Raw genomic sequence first — 20210 nt, 5'->3', positions numbered from 1 at the left:
AGGTAGCCAAATGCCTCGTCAACAGGCGAATTCCAACGGCAAACTCGAGGAGCTCCCGGCAGGAGTACTGCGAATGTCTTAAGGACAACAAATAATGGCGTATCGCTTCTGGTGAACTAGCCAGAGTAAGCTTGTAGATGTGACTGTGGTAAAATGGGGAGCAAGTGGCAGGAGTAACTATGACTCTCTTAGGGTTGCCAAATGACTCGTCAAAAGGCGAATTACATCGGCAAACCCGAGGAGCTCCCGGAAGGAGTACTGTGAAAGTCTTAAGGTCAACAAATAATGGCGTATCGCTCTGGTGAACTGGCCAGAGTAAGCTTGTAGATGCGACTGTGGTAAAACGAGGAGCAAGTGGCAGGAGTAACTATGACTCTCTTAAGGTAGCCAAATGCCTCGTCAACAGGCGAATTCCAACGGCAAACTCGAGGAGCTCCCAGCAGGAGTACTGTGAAAGCCTTAAGGTCAACAAATAATGGCGTATCGCTTCTGGTGAACCAGCCAGAGTAAGCTTGTAGATGTGACTGTGGTAAAATGGGGAGCAAGTGGCAGGAGTAACTATGACTCTCTTAGGGTTGCCAAATGACTCGTCAAAAGGCGAATTACATCGGCAAACCCGAGGAGCTCCCGGAAGGAGTACTGTGAAAGTCTTAAGGTCAACAAATAATGGCGTATCGCTCTGGTGAACTGGCCAGAGTAAGCTTGTAGATGCGACTGTGGTAAAATGGGGAGCAAGTGGCAGGAGTAACTATGACTCTCTTAGGGTTGCCAAATAACTCGTCAAAAGGCGAATTACATCGGCAAACCCGAGGAGCTCCCGGAAGGAGTACTGTGAAAGTCTTAAGGTCAACAAATAATGGCGTATCGCTCTGGTGAACTGGCCAGAGTAAGCTTGTAGATGCGACTGTGGTAAAACGAGGAGCAAGTGGCAGGAGTAACTATGACTCTCTTAAGGTAGCCAAATGCCTCGTCAACAGGCGAATTCCAACGGCAAACTCGAGGAGCTCCCGGCAGGAGTACTGTGAAAGTCTTAAGGTCAACAAATAATGTCGTATCGCTTCTGGTGAACTGGCCAGAGTAAGCTTGTAGATGCGACTGTGGTAAAATGGGGAGCAAGTGGCAGGAGTAACTATGACTCTCTTAGGGTTGCCAAATAAACCGTCAAAAGGCGAATTACATCGGCAAACCCGAGGAGCTCCCGGAAGGAGTACTGTGAATGTCTTAAGATCAACAAATAATGGCGTATCGCTTCTGGTGAACTAGCCAGAGTAAGCTTGTAGATGCGACTGTGGTAAAACGAGGAGCAAGTGGCAGGAGTAACTATGACTCTCTTAAGGTAGCCAAATGCCTCGTCAACAGGCGAATTCCAACGGCAAACTCGAGGAGCTCCCGGCAGGAGTACTGTGAAAGTCTTAAGATCAACAAATAATGGCGTATCGCATCTGGTGAACTAGCCAGAGTAAGCTTGTAGATGCGACTGTGGTAAAACGAGGAGCAAGTGGCAGGAGTAACTATGACTCTCTTAAGGTAGCCAAATGCCTCGTCAACAGAAGAATTCCAACGGCAAACTCGAGGAGCTCCCGGCAGGAGTACTGTGAAAGTCTTAAGGTCAACAAATAATGGCGTATCGCTTCTGGTGAACTAGCCAGAGTAAGCTTGTAGATGTGACTGTGGTAAAATGGGGAGCAAGTGGCAGGAGTAACTATGACTCTCTTAGGGTTGCCAAATGACTCGTCAAAAGGCGAATTACATCGGCAAACCCGAGGAGCTCCCGGAAGGAGTACTGTGAAAGTCTTAAGGTCAACAAATAATGGCGTATCGCTCTGGTGAACTGGCCAGAGTAAGCTTGTAGATGCGACTGTGGTAAAACGAGGAGCAAGTGGCAGGAGTAACTATGACTCTCTTAAGGTAGCCAAATGCCTCGTCAACAGGCGAATTCCAACGGCAAACTCGAGTAGCTCCCAGCAGGAGTACTGTGAAAGCCTTAAGGTCAACAAATAATGGCGTATCGCCTCTGGTGAACTAGCCAGAGTAAGCTTGTAGATGTGACTGTGGTAAAATGGGGAGCAAGTGGCAGGAGTAACTATGACTCTCTTAGGGTTGCCAAATGACTCGTCAAAAGGCGAATTACATCGGCAAACCCGAGGAGCTCCCGGAAGGAGTACTGTGAAAGTCTTAAGGTCAACAAATAATGGCGTATCGCTCTGGTGAACTGGCCAGAGTAAGCTTGTAGATGCGACTGTGGTAAAACGAGGAGCAAGTGGCAGGAGTAATTATGACTCTCTTAAGGTAGCCAAATGCCTCGTCAACAGGCGAATTCCAACGGCAAACTCGAGGAGGTCCCGGCAGGAGTACTGTGAAAGTCTTAAGGTCAACAAATAATGGCGTATCGCTTCTGGTGAACTGGCCAGAGTAAGCTTGTAGATGCGACTGTGGTAAAACGAGGAGCAAGTGGCAGGAGTAACTATGACTCTCTTAAGGTAGCCAAATGCCTCGTCAACAGGCGAATTCCAACGGCAAACTCGAGGAGCTCCCGGCAGGAGTACTGCGAATGTCTTAAGGACAACAAATAATGGCGTATCGCTTCTGGTGAACTAGCCAGAGTAAGCTTGTAGATGTGACTGTGGTAAAATGGGGAGCAAGTGGCAGGAGTAACTATGACTCTCTTAGGGTTGCCAAATGACTCGTCAAAAGGCGAATTACATCGGCAAACCCGAGGAGCTCCCGGAAGGAGTACTGTGAAAGTCTTAAGGTCAACAAATAATGGCGTATCGCTCTGGTGAACTGGCTAGAGTAAGCTTGTAGATGCGACTGTGGTAAAACGAGGAGCAAGTGGCAGGAGTAACTATGACTCTCTTAAGGTAGCCAAATGCCTCGTCAACAGACGAATTCCAACGGCAAACTCGAGTAGCTCCCAGCAGGAGTACTGTGAAAGCCTTAAGGTCAACAAATAATGGCGTATCGCTTCTGGTGAACTAGCCAGAGTAAGCTTGTAGATGTGACTGTGGTAAAATGGGGAGCAAGTGGCAGGAGTAACTATGACTCTTTTAGGGTTGCCAAATGACTCGTCAAAAGGCGAATTACATCGGCAAACCCGAGGAGCTCCCGGAAGGAGTACTGTGAAAGTCTTAAGGTCAACAAATAATGGCGTATCGCTCTGGTGAACTGGCCAGAGTAAGCTTGTAGATGTGACTGTGGTAAAATGGGGAGCAAGTGGCAGGAGTAACTATGACTCTCTTAGGGTTGCCAAATGACTCGTCAAAAGGCGAATTACATCGGCAAACCCGAGGAGCTCCCGGAAGGAGTACTGTGAATGTCTTAAGATCAACAAATAATGGCGTATCGCTTCTGGTGAACTAGCCAGAGTAAGCTTGTAGATGCGACTGTGGTAAAACGAGGAGCAAGTGGCAGGAGTAACTATGACTCTCTTAAGGTAGCCAAATGCCTCGTCAACAGGCGAATTCCAACGGCAAACTCGAGGAGCTCCCGGCAGGAGTACTGTGAAAGTCTTAAGATCAACAAATAATGGCGTATCGCTTCTGGTGAACTAGCCAGAGTAAGCTTGTAGATGCGACTGTGGTAAAACGAGGAGCAAGTGGCAGGAGTAACTATGACTCTCTTAAGGTAGCTAAATGCCTCGTCAACAGAAGAATTCCAACGGCAAACTCGAGGAGCTCCCGGCAGGAGTACTGTGAAAGTCTTAAGGTCAACAAATAATGGCGTATCGCTTCTGGTGAACTAGCCAGAGTAAGCTTGTAGATGTGACTGTGGTAAAATGGGGAGCAAGTGGCAGGAGTAACTATGACTCTCTTAGGGTTGCCAAATGACTCGTCAAAAGGCGAATTACATCGGCAAACCCGAGGAGCTCCCGGAAGGAGTACTGTGAAAGTCTTAAGGTCAACAAATAATGGCGTATCGCTCTGGTGAACTGGCCAGAGTAAGCTTGTAGATGCGACTGTGGTAAAACGAGGAGCAAGTGGCAGGAGTAACTATGACTCTCTTAAGGTAGCCAAATGCCTCGTCAACAGGCGAATTCCAACGGCAAACTCGAGTAGCTCCCAGCAGGAGTACTGTGAAAGCCTTAAGGTCAACAAATAATGGCGTATCGCCTCTGGTGAACTAGCCAGAGTAAGCTTGTAGATGTGACTGTGGTAAAATGGGGAGCAAGTGGCAGGAGTAACTATGACTCTCTTAGGGTTGCCAAATGACTCGTCAAAAGGCGAATTACATCGGCAAACCCGAGGAGCTCCCGGAAGGAGTACAGTGAAAGTCTTAAGGTCAACAAATAATGGCGTATCGCTCTGGTGAACTGGCCAGAGTAAGCTTGTAGATGCGACTGTGGTAAAACGAGGAGCAAGTGGCAGGAGTAATTATGACTCTCTTAAGGTAGCCAAATGCCTCGTCAACAGGCGAATTCCAACGGCAAACTCGAGGAGCTCCCGGCAGGAGTACTGTGAAAGTCTTAAGGTCAACAAATAATGGCGTATCGCTTCTGGTGAACTGGCCAGAGTAAGCTTGTAGATGCGACTGTGGTAAAACGAGGAGCAAGTGGCAGGAGTAACTATGACTCTCTTAAGGTAGCCAAATGCCTCGTCAACAGGCGAATTCCAACGGCAAACTCGAGGAGCTCCCGGCAGGAGTACTGCGAATGTCTTAAGGACAACAAATAATGGCGTATCGCTTCTGGTGAACTAGCCAGAGTAAGCTTGTAGATGTGACTGTGGTAAAATGGGGAGCAAGTGGCAGGAGTAACTATGACTCTCTTAGGGTTGCCAAATGACTCGTCAAAAGGCGAATTACATCGGCAAACCCGAGGAGCTCCCGGAAAGAGTACTGTGAAAGTCTTAAGGTCAACAAATAATGGCGTATCGCTCTGGTGAACTGGCTAGAGTAAGCTTGTAGATGCGACTGTGGTAAAACGAGGAGCAAGTGGCAGGAGTAACTATGACTCTCTTAAGGTAGCCAAATGCCTCGTCAACAGGCGAATTCCAACGGCAAACTCGAGTAGCTCCCAGCAGGAGTACTGTGAAAGCCTTAAGGTCAACAAATAATGGCGTATCGCTCTGGTGAACTAGCCAGAGTAAGCTTGTAGATGTGACTGTGGTAAAATGGGGAGCAAGTGGCAGGAGTAACTATGACTCTCTTAGGGTTGCCAAATGACTCGTCAAAAGGCGAATTACATCGGCAAACCCGAGGAGCTCCCGGCAGGAGTACTGTGAAAGTCTTAAGGTCAACAAATAATGGCGTATCGCTCTGGTGAACTGGCCAGAGTAAGCTTGTAGATCCGACTGTGGTAAAATGGGGAGCAAGTGGCAGGAGTAACTATGACTCTCTTAGGGTTGCCAAATAACTCGTCAAAAGGCGAATTACATCGGCAAACCCGAGGAGCTCCCGGAAGGAGTACTGTGAAAGTCTTAAGGTCAACAAATAATGGCGTATCGCTCTGGTGAACTGGCCAGAGTAAGCTTGTAGATGCGACTGTGGTAAAACGAGGAGCAAGTGGCAGGAGTAACTATGACTCTCTTAAGGTAGCCAAATGCCTCGTCAACAGGAGAATTCCAACGGCAAACTCGAGGAGGTCGCGGCAGGAGTACTGCGAAAGTCTTAAGGACAACAAATAATGGCGTATCGCTTCTGGTGAACTAGCCAGAGTAAGCTTGTAGATGTGACTGTGGTAAAATGGGGAGCAAGTGGCAGGAGTAACTATGACTCTCTTAGGGTTGCCAAATGACTCGTCAAAAGGCGAATTACATCGGCAAACCCGAGGAGCTCCCGGAAGGAGTACTGTGAAAGTCTTAAGGTCAACAAATAATGGCGTATCGCTCTGGTGAACTGGCCAGAGTAAGCTTGTAGATGCGACTGTGGTAAAACGAGGAGCAAGTGGCAGGAGTAACTATGACTCTCTTAAGGTAGCCAAATGCCTCGTCAACAGGCGAATTCCAACGGCAAACTCGAGTAGCTCCCAGCAGGAGTACTGTGAAAGCCTTAAGGTCAACAAATAATGGCGTATCGCTTCTGGTGAACTAGCCAGAGTAAGCTTGTAGATGTGACTGTGGTAAAATGGGGAGCAAGAGGCAGGAGTAACTATGACTCTCTTAGGGTTGCCAAATGACTCGTCAAAAGGCGAATTACATCGGCAAACCCGAGGAGCTCCCGGAAGGAGTACTGTGAAAGTCTTAAGGTCAACAATTAATGGCGTATCGCTCTGGTGAACTGGCCAGAGTAAGCTTGTAGATGCGACTGTGGTAAAACGAGGAGCAAGTGGCAGGAGTAACTATGACTCTCTTAAGGTAGCCAAATGCCTCGTCAACAGGCGAATTCCAACGGCAAACTCGAGGAGCTCCCGGCAGGAGTACTGTGAAAGTCTTAAGGTCAACAAATAATGGCGTATCGCTTCTGGTGAACTGGCCAGAGTAAGCTTGTAGATGAGACTGTGGTAAAATGGGGAGCAAGTGGCAGGAGTAACTATGACTCTCTTAGGGTTGCCAAATAACTCGTCAAAAGGCGAATTACATCGGCAAACCCGAGGAGCTCCCGGAAGGAGTACTGTGAAAGTCTTAAGATCAACAAATAATGGCGTATCGCTTCTGGTGAACTAGCCAGAGTAAGCTTGTAGATGCGACTGTGGTAAAACGAGGAGCAAGTGGCAGGAGTAACTATGACTCTCATAAGGTAGCCAAATGCCTCGTCAACAGGCGAATTCCAACGGCAAACTCGAGGAGCTCCCGGAAGGAGTACTGTGAAAGTCTTAAGGTCAACAAATAATGGCGTATCGCTCAGGTGAACTGGCCAGAGTAAGCTTGTAGATGCGACTGTGGTAAAACGAGGAGCAAGTGGCAGGAGTAATTATGACTCTCTTAAGGTAGCCAAATGCCTCGTCAACAGGCGAATTCCAACGGCAAACTCGAGGAGCTCCCGGCAGGAGTACTGTGAAAGTCTTAAGGTCAACAAATAATGGCGTATCGCTTCTGGTGAACTGGCCAGAGTAAGCTTGTAGATGCGACTGTGGTAAAACGAGGAGCAAGTGGCAGGAGTAACTATGACTCTCTTAAGGTAGCCAAATGGCTCGTCAACAGGCGAATTCCAACGGCAAACTCGAGGAGCTCCCGGCAGGAGTACTGTGAAAGTCTTAAGGACAACAAATAATGGCGTATCGCTTCTGGTGAACTAGCCAGAGTAAGCTTGTAGATGCGACTGTGGTAAAGCGAGGAGCAAGTGGCAGGAGTAACTATGACTCTCTTAAGGTAGCCAAATGCCTCGTCAACAGGCGAATTCCAACGGCAAACTCGAGGAGCTCCCAGCAGGAGTACTGTGAAAGTCTTAAGGTCAACAAATAATGGCGTATCGCTTCTGGTGAACTAGCCAGAGTAAGCTTGTAGATGTGACTGTGGTAAAATGGGGAGCAAGTGGCAGGAGTAACTATGACTCCCTTAAGGTTGCCAAATGACTCGTCAACAGGCGAATTCCAACGGCAAACTCGAGGAGCTCCCGGAAGGAGTACTGTGAAAGTCTTAAGATCAACAAATAGTGGCGTATCGCTTCTGGTGAACTAGCCAGAGTAAGCTTGTAGATGCGACTGTGGTAAAACGAGGAGCAAGTGGCAGGAGTAACTATGACTCTCTTAAGGTAGCCAAATGCCTCGTCAACAGGCGAATTCCAACGGCAAACTCGAGGAGCTCCCGGCAGGAGTACTGTGAAAGTCTTAAGATCAACAAATATTGGCGTATCGCTTCTGGTGAACTAGCCAGAGTAAGCTTGTAGATGCGACTGTGGTAAAACGAGGAGCAAGTGGCAGGAGTAGCTATGACTCTCTTAAGGTAGCCAAATGCCTCGTCAACAGGCGAATTCCAACGGCAAACTCGAGGAGCTCCCAGCAGGAGTACTGTGAAAGTCTTAAGGTCAACAAATAATGGCGTATCGCTTCTGGTGAACTAGCCAGAGTAAGCTTGTAGATGTGACTGTGGTAAAATGGGGAGCAAGTGGCAGGAGTAACTATGACACCCTTAAGGTTGCCAAATGACTCGTCAACAGGCGAATTCCAACGGCAAACTCGAGGAGCTCCCGGAAGGAGTACTGTGAAAGTCTTAAGATCAACAAATAATGGCGTATCGCTTCTGGTGAACTAGCCAGAGTAAGCTTGTAGATGTGACTGTGGTAAAACGAGGAGCAAGTGGCAGGAGTAACTATGACTCTCTTAAGGTAGCCAAATGCCTCGTCAACAGGCGAATTCCAACGGCAAACTCGAGGAGCTCCCAGCAGGAGTACTGTGAAAGTCTTAAGGTCAAGAAATAATGGCGTATCGCTTCTGGTGAACTAGCCAGAGTAAGCTTGTAGATGTGACTGTGGTAAAATGGGGAGCAAGTGGCAGGAGTAACTATGACTCTCTTAAGGTAGCCAAATGCCTCGTCAACAGGAGAATTCCAACGGCAAACTCGAGGAGCTCCCGGCAGGAGTACTGTGAAAGTCTTAAGGACAACAAATAATGGCATATCGCTCTGGTGAACTGGCCAGAGTAAGCTTGTAGATGCGACTGTGGTAAAACGAGGAGCAAGTGGCAGGAGTAACTATGACTCTCTTAAGGTAGCCAAATGCCTCGTCAACAGGCGAATTCCATCGGCAAACTCGAGGAGCTCCCGGAAGGAGTACTGGGAAAGCCTTAAGGTCAACAAATAATGGCGTATCGCTTCTGGTGAACTAGCCAGAGTAAGCTTGTAGATGTGACTGTGGTAAAATGGGGAGCAAGTGGCAGGAGTAACTATGACTCTCTTAGGGTTGCCAAATGACTCGTCAAAAGGCGAATTACATCGGCAAACCCGAGGAGCTCCCGGAAGGAGTACTGTGAAAGTCTTAAGGTCAACAAATAATGGCGTATCGCTCTGGTGAACTGGCCAGAGTAAGCTTGTAGATGCGACTGTGGTAAAACGAGGAGCAAGTGGCAGGAGTAACTATGACTCTCTTAAGGTAGCCAAATGCCTCGTCAACAGGCGAATTCGAACGGCAAACTCGAGGAGCTCCCGGCAGGAGTACTGTGAAAGTCTTAAGGTCAACAAATAATGGCGTATCGCTTCTGGTGAACTGGCCAGAGTAAGCTTGTAGATGCGACTGTGGTAAAACGAGGAGCAAGTGGCAGGAGTAACTATGACTCTCTTAAGGTAGCCAAATGCCTCGTCAACAGGCGAATTCGAACGGCAAACTCGAGGAGCTCCCGGCAGGAGTACTGTGAAAGTCTTAAGGTCAACAAATAATGGCGTATCGCTTCTGGTGAACTGGCCAGAGTAAGCTTGTAGATGCGACTGTGGTAAAACGAGGAGCAAGTGGCAGGAGTAACTATGACTCTCTTAGGGTTGCCAAATAACTCGTCAAAAGGCGAATTACATCGGCAAACTCGAGGAGCTCCCGGAAGGAGTACTGTGAAAGTCTTAAGATCAACAAATAATGGCGTATCGCTCTGGTGAACTGGCCAGAGTAAGCTTGTAGATGCGACTGTGGTAAAATGGGGAGCAAGTGGCAGGAGTAACTATGACTCTGTTAGGGTTGCCAAATAACTCGTCAAAAGGCGAATTACATCGGCAAACCCGAGGAGCTCCCGGAAGGAGTTCTGTGAATGTCTTAAGATCAACAAATAATGGCGTATCGCTTCTGGTGAACTAGCCAGAGTAAGCTTGTAGATGCGACTGTGGTAAAACGAGGAGCAAGTGGCAGGAGTAACTATGACTCTCTTAAGGTAGCCAAATGCCTCGTCAACAGGCGAATTCCAACGGCAAACTCGAGGAGCTCCCGGCAGGAGTACTGTGAAAGTCTTAAGTTCAACAAATAATGGCGTATCGCTTCTGGTGAACTAGCCAGAGTAAGCTTGTAGATGCGACTGTGGTAAAACGAGGAGCAAGTGGCAGGAGTAACTATGACTCTCTTAAGGTAGCCAAATGCCTCGTCAACAGGCGAATTCCAACGGCAAACTCGAGGAGCTCCCGGCAGGAGTACTGTGAAAGTCTTAAGGTCAACAAATAATGGCGTATCGCTTCTGGTGAACTGGCCAGAGTAAGCTTGTAGATGCGACTGTGGTAAAACGAGGAGCAAGTGGCAGGAGTAACTATGACTCTCTTAAGGTAGCCAAATGCCTCGTCAACAGGCGAATTCCAACGGCAAACTCGAGGAGCTCCCGGCAGGAGTACTGCGAAAGTCTTAAGGACAACAAATAATGGCGTATCGCTTCTGGTGAACTAGCCAGAGTAAGCTTGTAGATGTGACTGTGGTAAAATGGGGAGCAAGTGGCAGGAGTAACTATGACTCTCTTAGGGTTGCCAAATGACTCGTCAAAAGGCGAATTACATCGGCAAACACGAGGAGCTCCCGGAAGGAGTACCGTGAAAGTCTTAAGGTCAACAAATAATGGCGTATCGCTCTGGTGAACTGGCCAGAGTAAGCTTGTAGATGCGACTGTGGTAAAACGAGGTGCAAGTGGCAGGAGTAACTATGACTCTCTTAAGGTAGCCAAATGCCTCGTCAACAGGCGAATTCCAACGGCAAACTCGAGTAGCTCCCAGCAGGAGTACTGTGAAAGCCTTAAGGTCAACAAATAATGGCGTATCGCTTCTGGTGAACTAGCCAGAGTAAGCTTGTAGATGTGACTGTGGTAAAATGGGGAGCAAGTGGCAGGAGTAACTATGACTCTCTTAGGGTTGCCAAATGACTCGTCAAAAGGCGAATTACATCGGCAAACCCGAGGAGCTCCCGGAAGGAGTACTGTGAAAGTCTTAAGGTCAACAAATAATGGCGTATCGCTCTGGTGAACTGGCCAGAGTAAGCTTGTAGATGCGACTGTGGTAAAACGAGGAGCAAGTGGCAGGAGTAACTATGACTCTCTTAAGGTAGCCAAATGCCTCGTCAACAGGCGAATTCCAACGGCAAACTCGAGGAGCTCCCGGCAGGAGTACTGTGAAAGTCTTAAGGTCAACAAATAATGGAGTATCGCTTCTGGTGAACTGGCCAGAGTAAGCTTGTAGATGCGACTGTGGTAAAATGGGGAGCAAGTGGCAGGAGTAACTATGACTCTCTTAGGGTTGCCAAATAACTCGTCAAAAGGCGAATTACATCGGCAAACCCGAGGAGCTCCCGGAAGGAGTACTGTGAAAGTCTTAAGATCAACAAATAATGGCGTATCGCTTCTGGTGAACTAGCCAGAGTAAGCTTGTAGATGTGACTGTGGTAAAATGGGGAGCAAGTGGCAGGAGTAACTATGACTCCCTTAAGGTTGCCAAATGACTCGTCAACAGGCGAATTCCAACGGCAAACTCGAGGAGCTCCCGGAAGGAGTACTGTGAAAGTCTTAAGATCAACAAATAATGGCGTATCGCTTCTGGTGAACTAGCCAGAGTAAGCATGTAGATGTGACTGTGGTAAAACGAGGAGCAAGTGGCAGGAGTAACTATGACTCTCTTAAGGTAGCCAAATGCCTCGTCAACAGGCGAATTCCAACGGCAAACTCGAGGAGCTCCCAGCAGGAGTACTGTGAAAGTCTTAAGGTCAAGAAATAATGGCGTATCGCTTCTGGTGAACTAGCCAGAGTAAGCTTGTAGATGTGACTGTGGTAAAATGGGGAGCAAGTGGCAGGAGTAACTATGACTCTCTTAAGGTAGCCAAATGCCTCGTCAACAGGAGAATTCCAACGGCAAACTCGAGGAGCTCCCGGCAGGAGTACTGTGAAAGTCTTAAGGACAACAAATAATGGCATATCGCTCTGGTGAACTGGCCAGAGTAAGCTTGTAGATGCGACTGTGGTAAAACGAGGAGCAAGTGGCAGGAGTAACTATGACTCTCTTAAGGTAGCCAAATGCCTCGTCAACAGGCGAATTCCATCGGCAAACTCGAGGAGCTCACGGAAGGAGTACTGGGAAAGCCTTAAAGTCAACAAATAATGGCGTATCGCTCTGGTGAACTGGCCAGAGTAAGCTTGTAGATGCGACTGTGGTAAAACGAGGAGCAAGTGGCAGGAGTAACTATGACTCTCTTAAGGTAGCCAAATGCCTCGTCAACAGGCGAATTCGAACGGCAAACTCGAGGAGCTCCCGGCAGGAGTACTGTGAAAGTCTTAAGGTCAACAAATAATGGCGTATCGCTTCTGGTGAACTGGCCAGAGTAAGCTTGTAGATGCGACTGTGGTAAAACGAGGAGCAAGTGGCAGGAGTAACTATGACTCTCTTAAGGTAGCCAAATGCCTCGTCAACAGGCGAATTCCAACGGCAAACTCGAGGAGCTCCCGGAAGGAGTACTGTGAAAGCCTTAAGGTCAACAAATAATGGCGTATCGCTCCTGGTGAACTGGCCAGAGTAAGCTTGTAGATGCGACTGTGGTAAAATGGGGAGCAAGTGGCAGGAGTAACTATGACTCTCTTAGGGTTGCCAAATAACTCGTCAAAAGGCGAATTACATCGGCAAACCCGAGGAGCTCCCGGAAGGAGTACTGTGAAAGTCTTAAGATCAACAAATAATGGCGTATCGCTTCTGGTGAACTAGCCAGAGTAAGCTTGTAGATGCGACTGTGGTAAAACGAGGAGCAATTGGCAGGAGTAACTATGACTCTCTTAAGGTAGCCAAATGCCTCGTCAACAGGCGAATTCCAACGGCAAACTCGAGGAGCTCCCGGCAGGAGTACTGTGAAAGTCTTAAGATCAACAAATAATGGCGTATCGCTTCTGGTGAACTAGCCAGAGTAAGCTTGTAGATGCGACTGTGGTAAAACGAGGAGCAAGTGGCAGGAGTAACTATGACTCTCTTAAGGTAGCCAAATGCCTCGTCGACAAGCGAATTCCAACGGCAAACTCGAGGAGCTCCCAGCAGGAGTACTGTGAAAGTCTTAAGGTCAACAAATAATGGCGTATCGCTTCTGGTGAACTGGCCAGAGTAAGCTTGTAGATGCGACTGTGGTAAAATGGGGAGCAAGTGGCAGGAGTAACTATGACTCTCTTAGGGTTGCCAAATAACTCGTCAAAAGGCGAATTACATCGGCAAACTCGAGGAGCTCCCGGAAGGAGTACTGTGAAAGTCTTAAGATCAACAAATAATGGCGTATCGCTCTGGTGAACTGGCCAGAGTAAGCTTGTAGATGCGACTGTGGTAAAATGGGGAGCAAGTGGCAGGAGTAACTATGACTCTGTTAGGGTTGCCAAATAACTCGTCAAAAGGCGAATTACATCGGCAAACCCGAGGAGCTCCCGGAAGGAGTTCTGTGAATGTCTTAAGATCAACAAATAATGGCGTATCGCTTCTGGTGAACTAGCCAGAGTAAGCTTGTAGATGCGACTGTGGTAAAACGAGGAGCAAGTGGCAGGAGTAACTATGACTCTCTTAAGGTAGCCAAATGCCTCGTCAACAGGCGAATTCCAACGGCAAACTCGAGGAGCTCCCGGCAGGAGTACTGTGAAAGTCTTAAGTTCAACAAATAATGGCGTATCGCTTCTGGTGAACTAGCCAGAGTAAGCTTGTAGATGCGACTGTGGTAAAACGAGGAGCAAGTGGCAGGAGTAACTATGACTCTCTTAAGGTAGCCAAATGCCTCGTCAACAGGCGAATTCCAACGGCAAACTCGAGGAGCTCCCGGCAGGAGTACTGTGAAAGTCTTAAGGTCAACAAATAATGGCGTATCGCTTCTGGTGAACTGGCCAGAGTAAGCTTGTAGATGCGACTGTGGTAAAACGAGGAGCAAGTGGCAGGAGTAACTATGACTCTCTTAAGGTAGCCAAATGCCTCGTCAACAGGCGAATTCCAACGGCAAACTCGAGGAGCTCCCGGCAGGAGTACTGCGAAAGTCTTAAGGACAACAAATAATGGCGTATCGCTTCTGGTGAACTAGCCAGAGTAAGCTTGTAGATGTGACTGTGGTAAAATGGGGAGCAAGTGGCAGGAGTAACTATGACTCTTTTAGGGTTGCCAAATGACTCGTCAAAAGGCGAATTACATCGGCAAACCCGAGGAGCTCCCGGAAGGAGTACTGTGAAAGTCTTAAGGTCAACAAATAATGGCGTATCGCTCTGGTGAACTGGCCAGAGTAAGCTTGTAGATGCGACTGTTTTAAAACGAGGTGCAAGTGGCAGGAGTAACTATGACTCTCTTAAGGTAGCCAAATGCCTCGTCAACAGGCGAATTCCAACGGCAAACTCGAGTAGCTCCCAGCAGGAGTACTGTGAAAGCCTTAACGTCAACAAATAATGGCGTATCGCTTCTGGTGAACTAGCCAGAGTAAGCTTGTAGATGTGACTGTGGTAAAATGGGGAGCAAGTGGCAGGAGTAACTATGACTCTCTTAGGGTTGCCAAATGACTCGTCAAAAGGCGAATTACATCGGCAAACCCGAGGAGCTCCCGGAAGGAGTACTGTGAAAGTCTTAAGGTCAACAAATAATGGCGTATCGCTCTGGTGAACTGGCCAGAGTAAGCTTGTAGATGCGACTGTGGTAAAACGAGGAGCAAGTGGCAGGAGTAACTATGACTCTCTTAAGGTAGCCAAATGCCTCGTCAACAGGCGAATTCCAACGGCAAACTCGAGGAGCTCCCGGCAGGAGTACTGTGAAAGTCTTAAGGTCAACAAATAATGGCGTATCGCTTCTGGTGAACTGGCCAGAGTAAGCTTGTAGATGCGACTGTGGTAAAATGGGGAGCAAGTGGCAGGAGTAACTATGACTCTCTTAGGGTTGCCAAATAACTCGTCAAAAGGCGAATTACATCGGCAAACCCGAGGAGCTCCCGGAAGGAGTACTGTGAAAGTCTTAAGATCAACAAATAATGGCGTATCGCTTCTGGTGAACTAGCCAGAGTAAGCTTGTAGATGTGACTGTGGTAAAATGGGGAGCAAGTGGCAGGAGTAACTATGACTCCCTTAAGGTTGCCAAATGACTCGTCAACAGGCGAATTCCAACGGCAAACTCGAGGAGCTCCCGGAAGGAGTACTGTGAAAGTCTTAAGATCAACAAATAATGGCGTATCGCTTCTGGTGAACTAGCCAGAGTAAGCTTGTAGATGTGACTGTGGTAAAACGAGGAGCAAGTGGCAGGAGTAACTATGACTCTCTTAAGGTAGCCAAATGCCTCGTCAACAGGCGAATTCCAACGGCAAACTCGAGGAGCTCCCAGCAGGAGTACTGTGAAAGTCTTAAGGTCAAGAAATAATGGCGTATCGCTTCTGGTGAACTAGCCAGAGTAAGCTTGTAGATGTGACTGTGGTAAAATGGGGAGCAAGTGGCAGGAGTAACTATGACTCTCTTAAGGTAGCCAAATGCCTCGTCAACAGGAGAATTCCAACGGCAAACTCGAGGAGCTCCCGGCAGGAGTACTGTGAAAGTCTTAAGGACAACAAATAATGGCATATCGCTCTGGTGAACTGGCCAGAGTAAGCTTGTAGATGCGACTGTGGTAAAACGAGGAGCAAGTGGCAGGAGTAACTATGACTCTCTTAAGGTAGCCAAATGCCTCGTCAACAGGCGAATTCCATCGGCAAACTCGAGGAGCTCACGGAAGGAGTACTGGGAAAGCCTTAAGGTCAACAAATAATGGCGTATCGCTTCTGGTGAACTAGCCAGAGTAAGCTTGTAGATGTGACTGTGGTAAAATGGGGAGCAAGTGGCAGGAGTAACTATGACTCTCTTAGGGTTGCCAAATGACTCGTCAAAAGGCGAATTACATCGGCAAACCCGAGGAGCTCCCGGAAGGAGTACTGTGAAAGTCTTAAGGTCAACAAATAATGGCGTATCGCTCTGGTGAACTGGCCAGAGTAAGCTTGTAGATGCGACTGTGGTAAAACGAGGAGCAAGTGGCAGGAGTAACTATGACTCTCTTAAGGTAGTCAAATGCCTCGTCAACAGGCGAATTCGAAAGGCAAACTCGAGGAGCTCCCGGCAGGAGTACTGTGAAAGTCTTAAGGTCAACAAATAATGGCGTATCGCTTCTGGTGAACTGGCCAGAGTAAGCTTGTAGATGCGACTGTGGTAAAATGGGGAGCAAGTGGCAGGAGTAACTATGACTCTCTTAGGGTTGCCAAATAACTCGTCAAAAGGCGAATTACATCGGCAAACCCGAGGAGCTCCCGGAAGGAGTACTGTGAAAGTCTTAAGATCAACAAATAATGGCGTATCGCTTCTGGTGAACTGGCCAGAGTAAGCTTGTAGATGCGACTGTGGTAAAATGGGGAGCAAGTGGCAGGAGTAACTATGACTCTCTTAGGGTTGCCAAATAACTCGTCAAAAGGCGAATTACATCGGCAAACTCGAGGAGCTCCCGGAAGGAGTACTGTGAAAGTCTTAAGATCAACAAATAATGGCGTATCGCTCTGGTGAACTGGCCAGAGTAAGCTTGTAGATGCGACTGTGGTAAAATGGGGAGCAAGTGGCAGGAGTAACTATGACTCTCTTAGGGTTGCCAAATAACTCGTCAAAAGGCGAATTACATCGGCAAACCCGAGGAGCTCCCGGAAGGAGTTCTGTGAATGTCTTAAGATCAACAAATAATGGCGTATCGCTTCTGGTGAACTAGCCAGAGTAAGCTTGTAGATGCGACTGTGGTAAAACGAGGAGCAAGTGGCAGGAGTAACTATGACTCTCTTAAGGTAGCCAAATGCCTCGTCAACAGGCGAATTCCAACGGCAAACTCGAGGAGCTCCCGGCAGGAGTACTGTGAAAGTCTTAAGTTCAACAAATAATGGCGTATCGCTTCTGGTGAACTAGACAGAGTAAGCTTGTAGATGCGACTGTGGTAAAACGAGGAGCAATTGGCAGGAGTAACTATGACTCTCTTAAGGTAGCCAAATGCCTCGTCAACTGGCGAATTCCAACGGCAAACTCGAGGAGCTCCCGGCAGGAGTACTGTGAAAGTCTTAAGATCAACAAATAATGGCGTATCGCTTCTGGTGAACTAGCCAGAGTAAGCTTGTAGATGCGACTGTGGTAAAACGAGGAGCAAGTGGCAGGAGTAACTATGACTCTCTTAAGGTAGCCAAATGCCTCGTCAACAGGTGAATTCCAACGGCAAACTCGAGGAGCTCCCGGCAGGAGTACTGTGAAAGTCTTAAGGTCAACAAATAATGGCGTATCGCTTCTGGTGAACTGGCCAGAGTAAGCTTGTAGATGCGACTGTGGTAAAATGGGGAGCAAGTGGCAGGAGTAACTATGACTCTCTTAGGGTTGCCAAATAACTCGTCAAAAGGCGAATTACATCGGCAAACTCGAGGAGCTCCCGGAAGGAGTACTGTGAAAGTCTTAAGATCAACAAATAATGGCGTATCGCTCTGGTGAACTGGCCAGAGTAAGCTTGTAGATGCGACTGTGGTAAAATGGGGAGCAAGTGGCAGGAGTAACTATGACTCTGTTAGGGTTGCCAAATAACTCGTCAAAAGGCGAATTACATCGGCAAATCCGAGGAGCTCCCGGAAGGAGTTCTGTGAATGTCTTAAGATCAACAAATAATGGCGTATCGCTTCTGGTGAACTAGCCAGAGTAAGCTTGTAGATGCGACTGTGGTAAAACGAGGAGCAAGTGGCAGGAGTAACTATGACTCTCTTAAGGTAGCCAAATGCCTCGTCAACAGGCGAATTCCAACGGCAAACTCGAGGAGCTCCCGGCAGGAGTACTGTGAAAGTCTTAAGTTCAACAAATAATGGCGTATCGCTTCTGGTGAACTAGCCAGAGTAAGCTTGTAGATGCGACTGTGGTAAAACGAGGAGCAAGTGGCAGGAGTAACTATGACTCTCTTAAGGTAGCCAAATGCCTCGTCAACAGGCGAATTCCAACGGCAAACTCGAGGAGCTCCCGGCAGGAGTACTGTGAAAGTCTTAAGGTCAACAAATAATGGCGTATCGCTTCTGGTGAACTGGCCAGAGTAAGCTTGTAGATGCGACTGTGGTAAAACGAGGAGCAAGTGGCAGGAGTAACTATGACTCTCTTAAGGTAGCCAAATGCCTCGTCAACAGGCGAATTCCAACGGCAAACTCGAGGAGCTCCCGGCAGGAGTACTGCGAAAGTCTTAAGGACAACAAATAATGGCGTATCGCTTCTGGTGAACTAGCCAGAGTAAGCTTGTAGATGTGACTGTGGTAAAATGGGGAGCAAGTGGCAGGAGTAACTATGACTCTCTTAGGGTTGCCAAATGACTCGTCAAAAGGCGAATTACATCGGCAAACCCGAGGAGCTCCCGGAAGGAGTACCGTGAAAGTCTTAAGGTCAACAAATAATGGCGTATCGCTCTGGTGAACTGGCCAGAGTAAGCTTGTAGATGCGACTGTGGTAAAACGAGGTGCAAGTGGCAGGAGTAACTATGACTCTCTTAAGGTAGCCAAATGCCTCGTCAACAGGCGAATTCCAACGGCAAACTCGAGTAGCTCCCAGCAGGAGTACTGTGAAAGCCTTAACGTCAACAAATAATGGCGTATCGCTTCTGGTGAACTAGCCAGAGTAAGCTTGTAGATGTGACTGTGGTAAAATGGGGAGCAAGTGGCAGGAGTAACTATGACTCTCTTAGGGTTGCCAAATGACTCGTCAAAAGGCGAATTACATCGGCAAACCCGAGGAGCTCCCGGAAGGAGTACTGTGAAAGTCTTAAGGTCAACAAATAATGGCGTATCGCTCTGGTGAACTGGCCAGAGTAAGCTTGTAGATGCGACTGTGGTAAAACGAGGAGCAAGTGGCAGGAGTAACTATGACTCTCTTAAGGTAGCCAAATGCCTCGTCAACAGGCGAATTCCAACGGCAAACTCGAGGAGCTCCCGGCAGGAGTACTGTGAAAGTCTTAAGGTCAACAAATAATGGCGTATCGCTTCTGGTGAACTGGCCAGAGTAAGCTTGTAGATGCGACTGTGGTAAAATGGGGAGCAAGTGGCAGGAGTAACTATGACTCTCTTAGGGTTGCCAAATAACTCGTCAAAAGGCGAATTACATCGGCAAACTCGAGGAGCTCCCGGAAGGAGTACTGTGAAAGTCTTAAGATCAACAAATAATGGCGTATCGCTCTGGTGAACTGGCCAGAGTAAGCTTGTAGATGCGACTGTGGTAAAATGGGGAGCAAGTGGCAGGAGTAACTATGACTCTGTTAGGGTTGCCAAATAACTCGTCAAAAGGCGAATTACATCGGCAAACCCGAGGAGCTCCCGGAAGGAGTTCTGTGAATGTCTTAAGATCAACAAATAATGGCGTATCGCTTCTGGTGAACTAGCCAGAGTAAGCTTGTAGATGCGACTGTTGTAAAACGAGGAGCAAGTGGCAGGAGTAACTATGACTCTCTTAAGGTAGCCAAATGCCTCGTCAACAGGCGAATTCCAACGGCAAACTCGAGGAGCTCCCGGCAGGAGTACTGTGAAAGTCTTAAGTTCAACAAATAATGGCGTATCGCTTCTGGTGAACTAGCCAGAGTAAGCTTGTAGATGCGACTGTGGTAAAACGAGGAGCAAGTGGCAGGAGTAACTATGACTCTCTTAAGGTAGCCAAATGCCTCGTCAACAGGCGAATTCCAACGGCAAACTCGAGGAGCTCCCGGCAGGAGTACTGTGAAAGTCTTAAGGTCAACAAATAATGGCGTATCGCTTCTGGTGAACTGGCCAGAGTAAGCTTGTAGATGCGACTGTGGTAAAATGGGGAGCAAGTGGCAGGAGTAACTATGACTCTCTTAGGGTTGCCAAATAACTCGTCAAAAGGCGAATTACATCGGCAAACCCGAGGAGCTCCCGGAAGGAGTACTGTGAAAGTCTTAAGGTCAACAAATAATGGCGTATCGATCTGGTGAACTGGCCAGAGTAAGCTTGTAGATGCGACTGTGGTAAAACGAGGAGCAAGTGGCAGGAGTAACTATGACTCTCTTAAGGTAGCCAAATGCCTCGTCAACAGGCGAATTCCAACGGCAAACTCGAGGAGCTCCCGGCAGGAGTACTGTGAAAGTCTTAAGGTCAACAAATAATGGCGTATCGCTTCTGGTGAACTGGCCAGAGTAAGCTTGTAGATGCGACTGTGGTAAAATGGGGAGCAAGTGGCAGGAGTAACTATGACTCTCTTAGGGTTGCCAAATAACTCGTCAAAAGGCGAATTACATCGGCAAACCCGAGGAGCTCCCGGAAGGAGTACTGTGAAAGTCTTAAGATCAACAAATAATGGCGTATCGCTTCTGGTGAACTAGCCAGAGTAAGCTTGTAGATGCGACTGTGGTAAAACGAGGAGCAAGTGGCAGGAGTAACTATGACTCTCT

Source organism: Schistocerca nitens, chromosome 6 (genome assembly GCF_023898315.1).
Source record: "Schistocerca nitens isolate TAMUIC-IGC-003100 chromosome 6, iqSchNite1.1, whole genome shotgun sequence".
NCBI lineage: Eukaryota > Metazoa > Arthropoda > Insecta > Orthoptera > Acrididae > Schistocerca > Schistocerca nitens.
This window is presented reverse-complemented; position numbering follows the sequence as displayed.